This window comes from Pongo abelii, chromosome 9 (assembly GCF_028885655.2).
Source record: "Pongo abelii isolate AG06213 chromosome 9, NHGRI_mPonAbe1-v2.0_pri, whole genome shotgun sequence".
Taxonomy (NCBI): Eukaryota; Metazoa; Chordata; class Mammalia; order Primates; family Hominidae; genus Pongo; species Pongo abelii.
Window position 1 is genome coordinate 60,724,398 of NC_071994.2, and position 15,805 is coordinate 60,740,202.

Below are 15,805 nucleotides of genomic sequence, written 5' to 3' on the forward strand. Positions count from 1 at the left end.
AATGAAGTTAAGCACATTTTGATGTTTATTGGCCATATAGAAATCCTCTTTTATGAATCCATTTTTGGTTCCATTTTTCTATTCAATTTCTTGTCTTCTTTTATTGATTTGTAGGTGTTTTAATACATTCTGGGTACAGACCAGTTTGTAGTCTTAGTTTGGATTCCAACAAAAGTAGAGCCTTGTGATGAGGACTAGGGTACTGATAGCTTTTTGGGAGATAATCCCAGGAAGTAGAAGTGAGGGAGTAGTGAGGTTTGGAGGAAGGAAAAAGCCTCCTTCTTATTAAGGTCACACTATAGGCAATGGGAACTGGATTCTTCTAGAACCTCTGAGAAGAGCACAGAAAACCTTCCTGAAGGAGGAGAGTCTGAAGCACTTACTCAATGCTGATTAAGAGTTTCTTCCGGTGGTGTTTACTCCCCCATCTCCCAAGCTGAGCTTGTGCTGGGCTAAACATATTTCCGTGGCCTTCAGAGAAGGTCATGAAGCAGAAGGTGGCAGAATGTTTAGTGATTGCTTGAGATGAGATACTAGCAAGGCCAGTCTGCGCTTGCATGGGACTGTCCATTGCAGCTCTGGCTAAAATCAGAACTGGTCCAGGGAACTCCTAAGTAGCGGCACCAATGGCATCTTTTCTATTTTGTAGATACCTTTTTTCCACACTAAAAGATGCCTTTTATTCTCTTATGCTGTCTTTTGATGAACAGAAATGCTTAATATTATTTATGTAATCAAATAGAATTTATCTACTTCTCCCATTTTGGGTAATGCTTTCAATATTTTGTTTAAAAAATCTTTTCTTACCCTGAATTCATGAGGACATTCTTAAGCTACTTTTTTAGGTAGTGTATTTTTTTTGAGAAGGGGATGAAAGATATGGGTAATTTCTCCAGAAACATGCAAATCATTTTATATAACTTTAAGGTGTTCATGGAACCTTTGAAGGCCTTCCATAGAACCCCTAGTACTTTATTGATCGCAGGTTCGGAATCTCTAGTCATTGTTTTACCTTTTTAATTTAGACCCATAGACTACCTGGAACTGATCTTTGCATTGTATGATATGAGATAGAGAGCAAGTTTTATTTTATTTTTTCATATGGATGTCTAAAACATATACCTGCTTAGTTTTTATTCCTTTTTCTGTGCTCTCTAGTCTGTTCCAAAGGAATGTTTTTCTCCTCTTGCACCAGTTACTCTGTATTAATTACTGTTGCTTTATAGTTTATCTTGATATCTGATAGATCAAGTCTATTCTTTGTGCTCAAGATTTTCTTGGCTTTTCTTGGATGTTTGAATTTTCATATAAATTTCAAAATGAACTTACTATATTATGCACACACACACAGACACACGCACACCACACACACACACACACACACACACACACACACACACATAGACTGTTGGAATTCAGATTGGAATTGCACTGAATCTCCAGATTAATTTGGGGAGATTGACTTCTTTATAATTTTGAGTCTTCCAATCCATGACATAGTGTAGCTCTCCACTTGCTGGGCCTTAACTTATTCTCAAAAATGTTACATAGTTTATTGCAATGAGGCCTTGCATATCTTTCATTACAAGTCTTACCTAGGTATTTGATATTTGTGATAGTTTTATATAAATGATATTTATAAATTTCATTTTGCTTGGGAAATATGTAGAAAAGCAATATATGTTTTTTGTACAATGCTCTTGCATAAAACAAAATTGCCAAGCCCATTTGTTAATTATAATTCTTCATCTGTAGGTTCTTTTGAATTTTCTTTCTATATAATCATATCATCTGCAAATTCTGACAATTTGATTTCTTCTTTTAAATTTTTATATTTTGCATGTATTTTTCTTGTCTAATTGTACTGTCTAATACTTCCAATGCAATGTTGAAAATAGAAGTAGTGGGCATCTTTATTGCATTCTCTATCTCAAAGAAAATGCTGTTGACATTTTATTATTAAGAATCATGTTATGATGTTTGCTTAAAAATACTGTATTTTGTGCACTTGTTGCAGTTGTTGGGTGTACCATTATAAATATGTCAATTAGGTCAAATTTATTGATGATATTAATCAAGTATTTTATATTTTTCTGCCTTTAAAAGTCTACTTATTTTATCATTTATCCAGAGAGTATTTTAAAATTTTTACTTTCAGTTATGGACTTCTCTTATACTTCTGGCAAGCTTAGCTAAATATTTTGAGAATATGGCATTAGGTTTATGTAAACTTAGAACTGTTATATCTTATTGATGAATTGACTTTTTAATCATTACTATTACTGTTACTATTATCTTTATCTCTAATAATACTCTTTGCCTTTAACCCTTTTTTGTCTGATATTATAGTTTTCTTTTGGTTAGTGCTTGCACCAAAACCAAAATCTATTTAACTCAGAACTTTCTAAACTTATATGAACATAGAATTTTATCAAGCATAGTATATATTAATATCTCAGGAAACAAGTGGTATATAGAACACACTTTGTAAAATAGTGATCTAAAATATATGATTATTAAAGGAGTATACCTAGGGGGTCATAGATAAGAGAGCTATTTAGATATCTCCAGTTGGGGAGTCCATTAAAACAGGGTTAAGCAAACTATGTCCAGGGAGCCCAATCTGGCACACTACCTGTTCTTGTAAATAAAATTTTATTGGAATACAGCTATGCCCACTTACATATGTAATTTCTATAATTGCTTTTGCTCTATGATGGCAGAGTTGAGTAGAGAGACCATATGGCTATCAAAGCTTAAATTGTTTACTATCTGGCCTTTTACAGAAAATTTGGCAATTATTTTCCTGCTAATAATTGCCAAAAATTGTTGAACACTTATTACTTTGTGGGCTCAATATGTTGCTAGATATTTTATGTAGATAATCTCATTTTATTATCCTAAAAATCTTTTAAGGTAGGTGAGATGAGATTGTGTTTATTTTACAAATGAGGAAACTAAGATGCAGAGAAATTAAATAATTGCCCATGGTTACATATCTAGTAAATGTCAGAACCAGGGTTTGAAGCTAGATCTGCCTCCTAGCCTTCACTTGCTTAGTATACTAGACTGCCTTCTGGTTCCTGTTGTTTTGGTAGAGTGTGAAGTAATGGAACAAAAAGTTAAGAGGTTAAAAAACTCATACTTTGCCATTTTTACTCAAAGAGGTTAGCTATGTTAAGTATACCTGTTAAGTGCCAGGGTACTGTACTAATTGCTTTACATGTTATCTCATTCAGTTTTAGCAATGAATCTGTGTTGCATTTTATAGATAAGGAAATTGAAGTTATTTATCAAGGAAAAAGTAGTTAATCTATCTCAGACCATACTTTCAGAGGGATATTGCTGATTTAAAGATAGATAACTCTATTGACTATGTCTATTATATAATACAGTGGATACACACCACAAATGTTTCCTCATGCTGTTGTCTAGGATTCCAAATAAAAGTTTTAATAACCACATAATGACATAATATTATGCCTAGTGAGTGGGCTGTATTTTAAACTTTCCCTTATTTTTGGATGTAGGATATAGAACTCACATTATTAATTAGAAGATTTACTTGCATGTTAATGACAATTTAGAAAATACTCTGAATGTTGCTCAAGATTGTGACCTTCGCAAGTGTGAACGCTGTATAAAATAGTAGAACTGCATACTTTTTTTTGCTTAATTTATTTTTTCCAATTTAAAATGTTCAGCATTAAGGAAATTTAGAAAAATGTGAAAAATGGAAAGAAAGTGTTTACCTGTTGTCCCATGCCCAATGGCAGCCTTTGTTAACAGCTTATTCCTCTCAGTCCTTTTCCTAAGAACATAGTCTTTTATTATTTTTTAAAAAGTGTGTGAATATAATTTTTATCCCCCCTTTTTGGCTTTATGTCATGTACCTAGTCATGGGAAACTCTGACTTAAAATGAAAGCTCTGTCAGCAACTTGTCATGTGGTCCTAAGTGAGTTGTATGTCTGTTTCCTTGCCTGTAAACTTGGGCACATTTCATTCTGCTATCCCTGATATTTTTACTCAGAATGTGAGGCAACCTCTGAGGCTAGGCCAGATCTTGTCTGGACTTTAAAGTGAAATCTTCAAATTGTTATGAAGAAGATACAGTAAAATGATAAGCAGGATCTCTCCACATGATCCTCTTTGTTTCTTTGTTTTTGAGAGTGAGCAAAAGACCTAAGGTAAGGTTGAGAAGGACTAACCTGTAGTGTGCAACTAAGCTCCTAGTGGGTCTACAGTGTTTATTTGTTAGGTGTGATAATGTGGTAGCATTGCCAAGGACACAACTGTAGGGTCTTTTACCCTTAAGGAATTCCTCTTTAAAAAGTGGATGACTTTACTAGCCACCACATCACCTAAGATGTGACTTGAGCTCATTTCATTTGAGTCTTAGGGAAAAAGCAAAAAGGGAAATACATTTATGGAAGGCATACCCCATCTAGGAAGCATTTTCATATATCAAATCCCCACAAAAATTTTGGGAGGTAAATGTTAACATCCTCATCTTTAAAAGTTTTTTTTTTATTTTAGAAAGTGAGATTATATAGTTTTATAATCTGCTTTCTTCTCTTTACACATTTCATACAAAGCTGTAATTATTTGTCTTCTTTCCTAGGCTGTGAACTCCTTGAAGTCACCAACTCTACTGCATTCATTTTTGTTTTCTCAGGGCTTAACACATTGCCCGGCACAGAGTAAACATCCAGTAAATGATGAGTAAGGATGATTTACTCTAGGAATTAGGACTCTTAGATAATTAGCCCATAGTTATAAAATCTTTATTTTTCTTTTGTTTCAGCATCTCTCTTCCTTTTAATTTCTACCATGAATTTAGAAATGCTTGAAAAATGTAAAGTGCCACATACATGCCAGTTGAGACTGTGTTGACTCTCTGTATTCCCATAAGTTGTTCTGGTCTGTATCCAGTTGATAATGCAGTTGCTATTTTTATAGTAGTCTAAGTACATATTTGCCCAACAGGCGGTGTCAACTCATGTAAGTTACTTGCTGTTATTTGCCTGATACTTTTAAATTACAGAGCTCCATTACTGAAGTCATTATTTGTGCTTAAGAGGGAGTGGTACTGAGAGTGGTAACAAGAAGACTTTTAAAAAATGAGGATTAAAATGGACCATCTTTAGCTGCCTTTAAATTTATCTTGATTTAATTATCTAGAACAAGTACAAAGAATGGCCCTGCCTTAGTTTTTTCTATACGTCTACTCTATACAAAATACGCTGATTAAAAAGACTTAAAAATTAGAATTTATTTGCAAGATTTTGTTAAATGATTGCTTTTTAAATCTCTGCCACTCTACTGTTACTCCATTTTGTGAGCAGAACTCAGGGAGAGAAAACTCAGCAAGGATAGGAATCCTCTTCTCTTTCTGGATATGATAGTGCACTGCAAATGCAAGACTATTCTAACTATGTCATCTATCTTACAATGAATCCAAATGGTCATTCCTGGAGGTCTGGGATTATGCTTTATTGTCCTATATCCCTAGAAATTCCTATTCATGCCATTCATTCTGTGGGCTCTCAGAAATATTAATTGAATTGCTGAAGACTTGCTTGTATCTTTATCTCAGATTTTTTAAAAAAGCACCCTGCAATAACTAAGACTTAATTTTTTAGCTAAATTCCATGTCTAGTTTCTAATACCTCCTTATATTTAAAAAAAATCCTTATTTTATTTTTAAAAAACAGAAACTCCAAAATCATTGAGAATCTTTTCTGTAAAATAAGACATTTTACAGAGTTACAAAATTTTCATTTTTCCATACAAGTTTTTGTGAGCATACCCACATTTAGCACAGTTGCTCTTTAGCCCGGGAGTTTTTGAATTTTAGTGTGCTAGGAATTACCTGAGGACAATGCGTAAAATTAGATTCATGGGCCAGCTCTCAGAATCACAGAATTGATTGGTTTGGGTGGAGCTCTAATAATCTTTAAAATTATTTTCTTTTATTTTATTTTTGAGATGGAGTCTCGCTCTGTTGCCCAGGCCAGAGTGCAGTGGCGCAATCTTGGTTCACTGCTGCCTCTGCCTCCTGGGTTCAAGTGATTCTTCTGCCTCAGCCTCCTGAGTAGCCGGGACTATCATGCTCGGCCGATCTTTGTATTTTTAGTAGAGACGGGGGTTTCACCATGTTGGCCAGGCTGGTCTCAAACTTCTGACCTCAAGTGATTCGCCCACCTTGGCCTCCCAAGGTGTTGGGATTACAGGGGTGAGCCACCACACCCAGCCACAATTTTTTTATTTTAATAAGCACTCTAGGCAGTTCTGATATAGGTAGTCTGTGGATTATGTTTTGATAATGACTTTTTTTCTCCAGTCCTACTCACACAGGACCCTGTTTGCCTTTTTAAAAACTAGTATTATTAAGTCGTTATCTCTGAAACCAGACAGGCCATAAGAAAAAAAGATCTTAAAAAAGACAATAATAGGTGTTATTTCAAAGAAGTGTATTTTGATAAGAAAAGCAAGGGGCAAGAAGGAATAAAGGAGAACAAGTTTATTAAGTGAAAAGTTACAAAATATATTCTTTTTTACCCACTGCCAAATTTTTATTTGATTTTGGTCAGGTTGGCTTGCTGCCTTCTCTTTATGAAGTATGTGGAATTTTTCTACAGTGAAGATGTCAAAATACAAATTTTGGGGATTAAGTCACATGGTAATTCTGTAAATAGTTTTTGGAAGTTTGTGGTCTATATTTTGATCTTGGTTCATAATGATAAGCTGCCTTTGTAAAATACCTTCATAAAGTAATGACATGCAGTCTTCTAAATATTCCCTTCCTTCCCTTCTCCTTCCCCTCCCCTTCCCTTTCCTTCTCTTCCCTTTTCTGAGACAGTATCTCACTCTGTTGCCCAGGATAGAATGCAGTGGCGTGATCATAATTCACTGCAGCCCCAACCTCCTGTGCTCAAGTGGTCTTCCTGCCTCAGCCTCCTGGGTAGCTGGGACTACAGGTTTGTGTCACCATGCCTGGCTAATTTTTTTTTTTTTTTTTTTTTTTTGAGATGGAGCCTTGCCCTGTCACCCAGGCTGGAGCGCAGTGGCAAGATCTCGGCTCACTGCAACCTCTGCCTCCAGGGTTCAAGCGATTCTTCTGCCTCAGCCTCCTGAGTAGCTGGGATTATAGCCACGCGCCACCATGCCCAGCTTATTTTTTGTATCTTTAGTAGAGACAGAGTTTCACCATGTTGGCCAGGCTGGTCTCAAACTCCTGACCTCATGACTTGCCCACCCTGGCCTCCCAAAGTGCTGGGATTACAGGTGTGAGCCACTGCACCTGGCCGCCTGGCTAATTTTTAAATTTCTTTTGTAGAGACGGGGGTCTCACTTTGTTGTCCAGGCCCGTTTTGAACTCCTCACCTTAAACGACCCTCCCACTTTGGCCTCCCAAAGTGGTGGGATGACTGGTGTGAATCACTGCACCTGGCCCTCATTTTTTTTGTTTTGTTTTGTGTAGACACTATTTTTATACTGACCACCTTTGTTCATAGATAGCTCTTATTGAATTATTCTTTCAGGAGAGCAGTAAAGTGTTGGCAGTTGTAAAAATGTGTCAAATTTATGCAATCCTATCTCTGGTTTACAATTCAGTTACACATGTTGGCAGAGGTGAACTGGTGGGCCTAAGGAAATGCCACAATAATTCCTCCTCTCTTGACCCAGAAATGTCTTGATCCTGACCATATAATTTATTAAAGTAGGCTTAGGGTATGTTACATGAAAGTGTAAAGGTATTCTTCCTAGTGGGTGTGAATAGTATACATTTTTAAAAAATGTAAACTCCTGGTCCACTCAAGGAGATTTTCGTTTAGGATGTCTGGAGTGGGGCCCAGAAATTTGAACTTTATAAAAGTTTTTTAGGTGATTGTATAATCAGCTAAGTTTTGGTACAACTTTCAACTCTATAAGAATTCTTTCTACAACATTCTTGGTAAAGAGTCATGCAGTCTCAACTTTGACAACTTCTATTTGATGAGGCAACTTATTTCATTGCTTTAAAAGATTTATCTTGGACTGAACTAGGCACGGTTCTGGGTGGGAGTCTGGGGAGTGCAGCAGCCATAGCCAGCCACCTCGTGCTCAGCAACGGTGCGAGGATGTCCATCCTGGGGCTGGGCACCTGGAAGCCCCCTCCACGCCAGGTGACTGAGGCTGTGAAGGTGGCCATTGATGTCAGGTACTGCCATCTCGACTGTGCCCATGTGTACCAGAATGAGAATGAGGTGGAGGTGGCCATTCAGGAGAAGCTCAGGGAGCAGGTGGTGAAGTGCGAGGAGCTCTTCATTGTCAGTAAGCTGTGGTGCATGTACCATGAGAAGGGCCTGGTTAAAGGAGCCTGCCAGAAGACGCTTAGTGAGATGAAGTTGGACTACCTGGACCTTTACCTTATTCACTGGCCAACTGGCTTTAAGCCTGGGAAGGAATTTTCCCCATTGGATGAGTCGGGCAATGTGGTTCCCAGGGACACCAACATTCTGGACACATGGGCGGCCATGGAAGAGCTGGTGGATGAAGGGCTGGTGAAAGCTATTGGCATCTCCAACTTCAACCATTTCCAGGTGGAGAGAATCTTAAACAAACCTGGCTTAAAAGATAAGCCTGCGGTTAACCAGATTGAGTGTCACCTGTACCTCATTCAGGAGAAGTTAAGTCCAAAGGCATTGTGGTGACTGCCTACAGCCCCCTCGGCTCTCCCGACAGGCCCTGGGCCAAGCCCGAGGACCCTTCCCTCCTGGAGGATCCCAGGATCAAGGTGATCACAGCCAAGCACAATAAAACTACAGCCCAGGTCCTGATCTGGCTCCCCACGCAGAGGAACTTGGTGGTGATCCCCAAGTCTGTGACACCAGAATGCATTTGCTGAGAACGTTAAGGTCTTTAACTTTGAACTGAGCAGCAAGGATATGACCACCTCACTCAGCTACAACAGGAACTGGAGGGTCTGTGCCTTGGTGAGCTGTGCCTCCCACAAGGATTACCCCTTCCATGAAGAGTTTTGAAGCTGTGGTTGCCTACTTGTCCCTAAGTGACCTATACCTGTGTTTCCTGCCTCATTTTTTTCATTGCAAGTGTAGTATGGCCTGTGTCACTCAGCAGTGGAACAGCAAACTGTAGAGTGGCCAGTGAGGGTGTGTCCAGCTTGATGCTGGATCTGAGGAGCCCTGTCAGTAGAGTAGAGGTCTCTTCCAGTTTGCTTTGCCCTTCTTTTTGCCCTGCTGGGGAAAGTACAACCTGAATACCCTTTTCTGACCAAAGGGAAGCAAAATCTACCAGGTCAAAGTAGTGCCACTAACAGTTGAGTTTTAACTGCTTGGAACTGTAATCCTTTTAGCAAGACTTCTCCTTGCCTCAAATAACAAGTGCTTTTGTGAACTTGAAAAAAAAAAAAGATTTATCTTGGACTGAACTAAAACCTACCACTTTGTAATTTCCACCCACAAGTATTGTTCTTTCTTTGGGAAGGAGGAAAGAGAAACTAATTTTGATCAGCATTTACTATATTACACTTGCTGTGCTAGGTATCATTGCCTCTTATTTGTATGCTTGAAAAAACTAAGGTAATTTCCTTGGCTGCAAAATGGAGTATCAGAGTAGATCAGTGGTTATCAAAATGTGGTCTGTGGACACTGGAGATTCCTGAGACCCTTTCACAGGGTGTGTTGTCAAAACTATTTTCATTATAATGGGAAATTGCTAGTTGCCTTTTTCACTGTATTGACATTTGCACTGAGGATGCATAGCAATTTTGGATTAAAACTGCTGGTGCCTTAGCACACATTAAGACAGTGGCACCAAATTATATTAGTAGTCATTGAATTCTTTATTATTACCACTCACGAAACAAACAAACAAACAAAAAGGTAGTTTCACTTAAAAGCATTTTAGATGAAACAGTAAAATTATTAATTTTATTAACTCTTGACCCTTCTTTAATACTCTGTGTGCTGAAATGTGAAGTATATATAAGGCACTTACACTACATACTCAAGTATGATGGTTATCTTGAGGAAAATCACTTATAATTGAGTTGAACTAACTACTTTTTTCAAAGAACACCATTTTTTACTTGAAAGAACAACTAACAAACACACAATCGTTATTTAGACTTAAAAACTCGGCAGACATATTCTCAAAAATGAACAAAGTGAGCCTGCCTATTTTGTAGAAAACAAGTGACAATTTTTTGTCAATAAAATTTGAGCTTCCAAGAGCAAATTAGTAGTTTGGAAAGCTTTTACCCACCACCAAAATCATGATCGCTTCCCAGTACTTAAAAATGTTTCTGATAAGATAGGGTGGTGGATATTAAGAAACATGGTTTTAACAATATTGCATAATAAAATATGTCAATGTTTTAAACTTAGTGAGCTAATGTTTCTTAAATGAACTAATGTATGATGTTACAAAGCCATGCATGGCTAAAAGATCCATTTAAAGACGATTTGATTTTAGAGTAATGGAATACAAAAAGTTTATTGATATTCAAGTTTTAGATTCCATATTGCACTTAACTTTTGAGAAATGATTACTTGTCAAATTTTGATATAATATAAAAGAATAGCCACAATTATTTGAAAAGGCTATTAAAACATTCTGCCTCTTTCTAACTACCTATCTGTATGAAAATGGATACTTTTCACATACTTCCACCAAACCAACATATCACAACAGATTGAATCAGTAGCACCTATGATAATCTAGCTGTCTTTTTCTAAACCAGACATTTGAGAGATTTGCAAAGATGTAAAGCAATGTTAGTTTTCTCTCTCTTTTTTTTATTTTGGAAAATATGCTTATATTTCACAAAATACTTTATAATACTATGTAATAGGTTTATTATTGTTGTTTAAAATAACTCTTTAAAAATTTTAAAGTTTTAGTTTCTAATATAGTAAGTATTGATAAACGTAACAATAGCTCTTTGGGACCCTCAATAATTTTTAGAACTGTAAGGGAGTCCTGAGAACAAAGAGTTTGAGCACCACTGGACTCGATGATCTCCAAGTTCATTCCAACCACCGTCATTGAACATGCAACCATTCTATTGTAACATGGTTTCCATAAAGTTTCCTAGCCATTCTCCTCTGAATGCTTTGTCAATGTCCCTTCTAAGTGGTGACCCTCAATACCAAAATAATACTGAAGAGTTATAGGTTGAGCAGCATAGAATACATGAATAGGCTATTATGAGGTGGCTTCAATAATAACTACCTTTGGAGATCTTTAAGAATAGGAGAAATTCCTATTTCTTTGAGGAAGCAAGTTCTTCCAGAACAGCAGAGTGGTGGACTATGTAGCATCTTAAGTTGTCTTCCTTGATACCTCACAAATACTCTAACCTTTTGCATTAGAAGACATAATTTTCTATTCAATACTGTGATGTTTTAAATTATTAACAACTGCAATAAAAAAATACTGGACATTAGCTTAATGTCAGTCCTACTGAAAGTCAAATTTCACATTTTATTATTTATAGTTAATTCAAATTCTGCATAATTTAATATGATTATTAAAGAAAAAGAAAACTAAGCATTATGGAGTTCAATAAACATGGGTTTAATCTAGTAAAGCTGCAAGCAAAAAAAGTGATAATAACAGTGAAGAATTGAAATTTTTAAATTGATGGAGCTTTGGAGGAAATAGCAATAGTTTTAATGCAACAATCACATCTCCTGCAAAACCCACTTGAATTTGCATACAGGATATTTTTGATGTGTAATTTTTATTTTGATATATGAAAGACCAGGCATCGATATTTTCCTAAAAGTTAGTTGAGAAAATAAATGCGTTGAAGACAGTTGTTTTAATTCAGTGGCTCACTATGTATAATATTAGTAAAATCAATGCATCAATAAATTTTAAAAAGTTATTTAATTCTTGACTTTAGTTTTAATCATGCAATGCTATGATTTAATGTAAAAGTGGACAAAATTTGTTACAGATGTTTTGGAAGCACTTTAGTTCTTTAAATAATACCTTAGAATCATTGAATCTCAGGGCTGTAAGGTCATTTAATCCAACCACCCATTTGATACTTGAACTTTCTTGCTAACTCAAATAATAAAAAGAAGGTGTGGGGGGATTACTAAAAACAGAAATGGGTGTGGCTTAAAGACAGACTTTTAAGCAGGATTTAAAAATGTAGCTTGAAAGCTTTTAAAGTCTAATTATACAGGGAGGTGGCAATGTTTTTATTTGCTATTTACCTTTGATCTATTACCTATTTTTGATAGAGTGGGACATGCTTTTGTGAAAATGTTTATGGTTTCTTCATTTGATGTTAAGATACTCATTTGAAGTTGCCCTGTAATTTTGAGGGTTTTTAAAACTAATATTAATATTTGGCTTTTGCTCCCAGACTAATAGCAAGTTATCCTAGATGTGGGTCATTTCTTTTGAATGTCTAAGTGATATACTGAATTTTAGAAATAGCTTCCTCATTTTGGCATACATTAGACATGCTAAGTATAAAAAAATCTAAATAATATCAAACCATAAGGGTAATAAAGTAAAAATAACCTATAGCACCCTGCCCAATGTTAACATTTTTGTTAAATTATATTTTGTGAAACTTACACATGCATATATATTTGATATTCACATAAATATTTGATATTCTATAAATTGATGGGCTTTTATTATACACTTTTTTTTATTCAGCAATATATTGTGGCCATCTTTTTTGTCAATAAATATAGATTTATATAATTATTTTTAATAATTACAGAGTAGTGTTATATGTATGTAGCACAATTTACTTATTCAATCAATAGATTATTCCTAATTTTGGCTATTATAAAAAACTAGTGAACATACATATTAAATGTATCTTTTATCATATTTATAATGAGCTCTTTAAGATAATTTTTGAAATTAGCGTTGAAAATTTTTGAAATTTTTGAAAGTAGCGTTGAAATCTCAAAGGATATGGACAGTAAAAGTTTTAAAACTTATTGTAAAAGTGCCATTCAGAAAAGTCATACATTTATAATCCCATCAATAGTATATGAAAGTGCTTATTTTTCCACACTCTCACCAATACCAGTTTTTGTCCAGTTTATAAAATGTTTTGCCAATATTATGAGTGAAAATATTTTATTTACATTTCTTTGGCTATTTGGGAGCTTCCTAATTTTTAATGTATACATTTTTATATTATTGGACATTTGCATTTCTTCATTTGTACATTTCTTCTTTGTATCCCTTGTTCTTTTTTTTTTTTTTAGACAGAGTCTCGCTCTGTCGCCCAGGTTGGAGTGCAGTAACACAATCTCGGCTCACTGCAACCTCCGCCTCCCAGGTTCAAGTGATTCTCATGTCTCAGCCTTCTGAGTAGCTGGGATTACAGGTGTGCACCACCACACCCAGCTGATTTTTGTATTCTTGGTAGAAATAGGGTTTCGCCATGTTGGCCAGGCTGGTATCAAACTCCTGGCCTCAAGTGATCCGCCTGCCTCGGCCTCCCAAAGTGTTGGGATTACAGGCATGAGCCACTGCGCTTGGCCCCTTGTGCATTATTATATTGAAGTATTTGTAGCAATGCATGTTTTATTTAGTACATTAAGAATATATCAAAGAATTGATGACTAAATATTATGGAACAAATTACCACCATGGTCAAATGTGTAATAGACTGTGACCCAGGTTGGATTATTGATTGTTTGAAATCCTTGATGGGAAAGGCCATTATTTTTTTAATTTAAATTTTTGTGTTCTTACTGTCCAGTGTGATCTTTAACCCATGGTCACTCTTTGCTGAATGTATAAATGAGCAAATAGAGAGCTGGAACAATCCATGGGTGATTAGGTGTTCTGAGGATTCATTTTACCAAACAGATTGAGATTTTCCAGAACACGTAATGATTTGCTCTGGCATTTCCTTCTCTATCTTTTCACATTTGTGCTGCCCTCAGGACCATAGTGACTGCTTTTGTTTTTGGAAATGTCTTTTTAAGACTAAACTTTTCTAGTTCTTAAAAAGGTACCTATTTCAAGTTGTGTATATATTAATTCTTAACTCTTTGCCCCTCATAAAATGTTGCTTGTTTAGCCTTCAGTTAACTGCATGCAGAACTATGCATTAAAGTCATTTTTAAAACTATATAATGATGAACTCTTTGACCATAGGAACTTATTATTTTTTAATTCTTTGCTGTAAATTTCACCAATAGTGAAAATCCGTTGATAATGAGATTCACAGTTGCTTTTAACATATGTAGCAGGACTGCACTGATATGATGAATAAGATTTATTGACTTTGTATTGGTGTATGTGAAAATATTATTAGTTCTAAATGTCTAGAATCTGACTTGTTCCAAAATTAAAAATATTTCTAGAGTTAGAGATCTTAATTCAAGATAGTTCATTGATTAAAAAATTAAATCTATGCTAACCACAATATTTTCTGGTCGCATTTTCTTTTAGTTCCCCATTCTTTATGTGGAAGTGAAGGAATAGGATGTCTCATGTATCTTGCATAATTCCAATTAATGCTTTTAAAAAAGTAGTTGCCAGAAAAACAAGGTGTGGTATTTTAAAATGTATAAGTACTAAAAACTCTTTTGGATTCTCCTAGAATTTAGACTTTTGGATATACAGCATTTTGCTATAAAATTTATTTTGTGGGTAACTTCTTTATAAGAAAATTATACTTTATAACTCAGCGGGGGATAGCATGTGAGGATGATTTGAATCAGAACCAGTACTCTTTGATGGTTTTGGATAATACACATAGTGTGTCCAGGTAGGCTTGTCTGGTGTCCCAGATAAAATTACTCTCCCAGATCCCTAAACAGCTGAAGCAGTGAGGAAGAAAAGCGTATAATACCAACAGTTAATGACAGAGCTAGCCACACTGTCCTGTACTTCTTGCACTGTGGAAGCAGGCGTTAGAGTTGCTGGAAACTGGTGAAACTAGAGAATCCCTGAGGCACCATTTCCTACAAGGACAAGAAGGTCTAGTGAAGAAGTCTAATGGGTATGTTAGCTGTTGAAGCTTAAAGCTGTCCAAATGCCCACACCTTTGTCATCTATCAATCTTTAAAAAAATTAAAAAAAAACTTTTTTTAGAGATTTTTTAGAGATGTTGCCTAGGCTGGTCTTGAACTCCTGGACTCAAGCAATCCACTTGCCTCAGCCTCCCAAAGTGTTGGGATTACAGGCGTGAGCCATTGCACCTGGCTCTGTTATCTATCAATCTTGACTAGAAAATAGAATAAATTACCTGGATCATTTAGGTAAAAGCATATTTTAGGGGTTGGAGAGGGCTGAGTTAGATATTTATTTCATATTCATCTTAATTTCAGATGCCTATACCTAATCTATTAAGGTCATTTGTGCTATAATTGCAAGTTGGGTGCAGTGGTTCCTACAAATGATGTTGATCAAGATCCATTGTTTTTCAGAAGGATTTTATTTAAATCTAGTTAGCTGTAACTAACCTAGATATTTGCTAGCTATATTTAAAAACTGCAGATTGAATCAAGCCAGTCCCCAGAGCCTAGGAAAGTTTCTGACCTAATTTAGGAACCCAAGCTCTATTATTATTTTTAGTTGACTACTACTCACAGCCATGCTCAAATTTTTGAAAGAATACAGCCTCTGTAACAAAGTTTCTTTGTTTTAATGGAACTAAAAATATGCTGTATTTAGACCAAACAATAAAAATAAACTACCAAACCACCTTAATGCATGGGGGTCCTGGATAGAGGAAATCATAGGCATTTAGAGGCATAAAATGACTCTTTGTATGTTAAAAATTTGTATAAGGCTAGCTCT

At 35.7% G+C, this 15,805-nt stretch overlaps 1 protein-coding gene and 1 pseudogene across 6 annotated transcripts in view; both read left to right on the forward strand.

Moving 5' to 3' along the window:
• The window catches only part of SOX6 (SRY-box transcription factor 6), a 757,470-nt gene that overhangs the window by 216,723 nt on the left and 524,942 nt on the right, over window positions 1-15,805 (forward strand).
• Window positions 6,690-10,828, forward strand: LOC129048919 (aldo-keto reductase family 1 member B1-like; annotated as a pseudogene).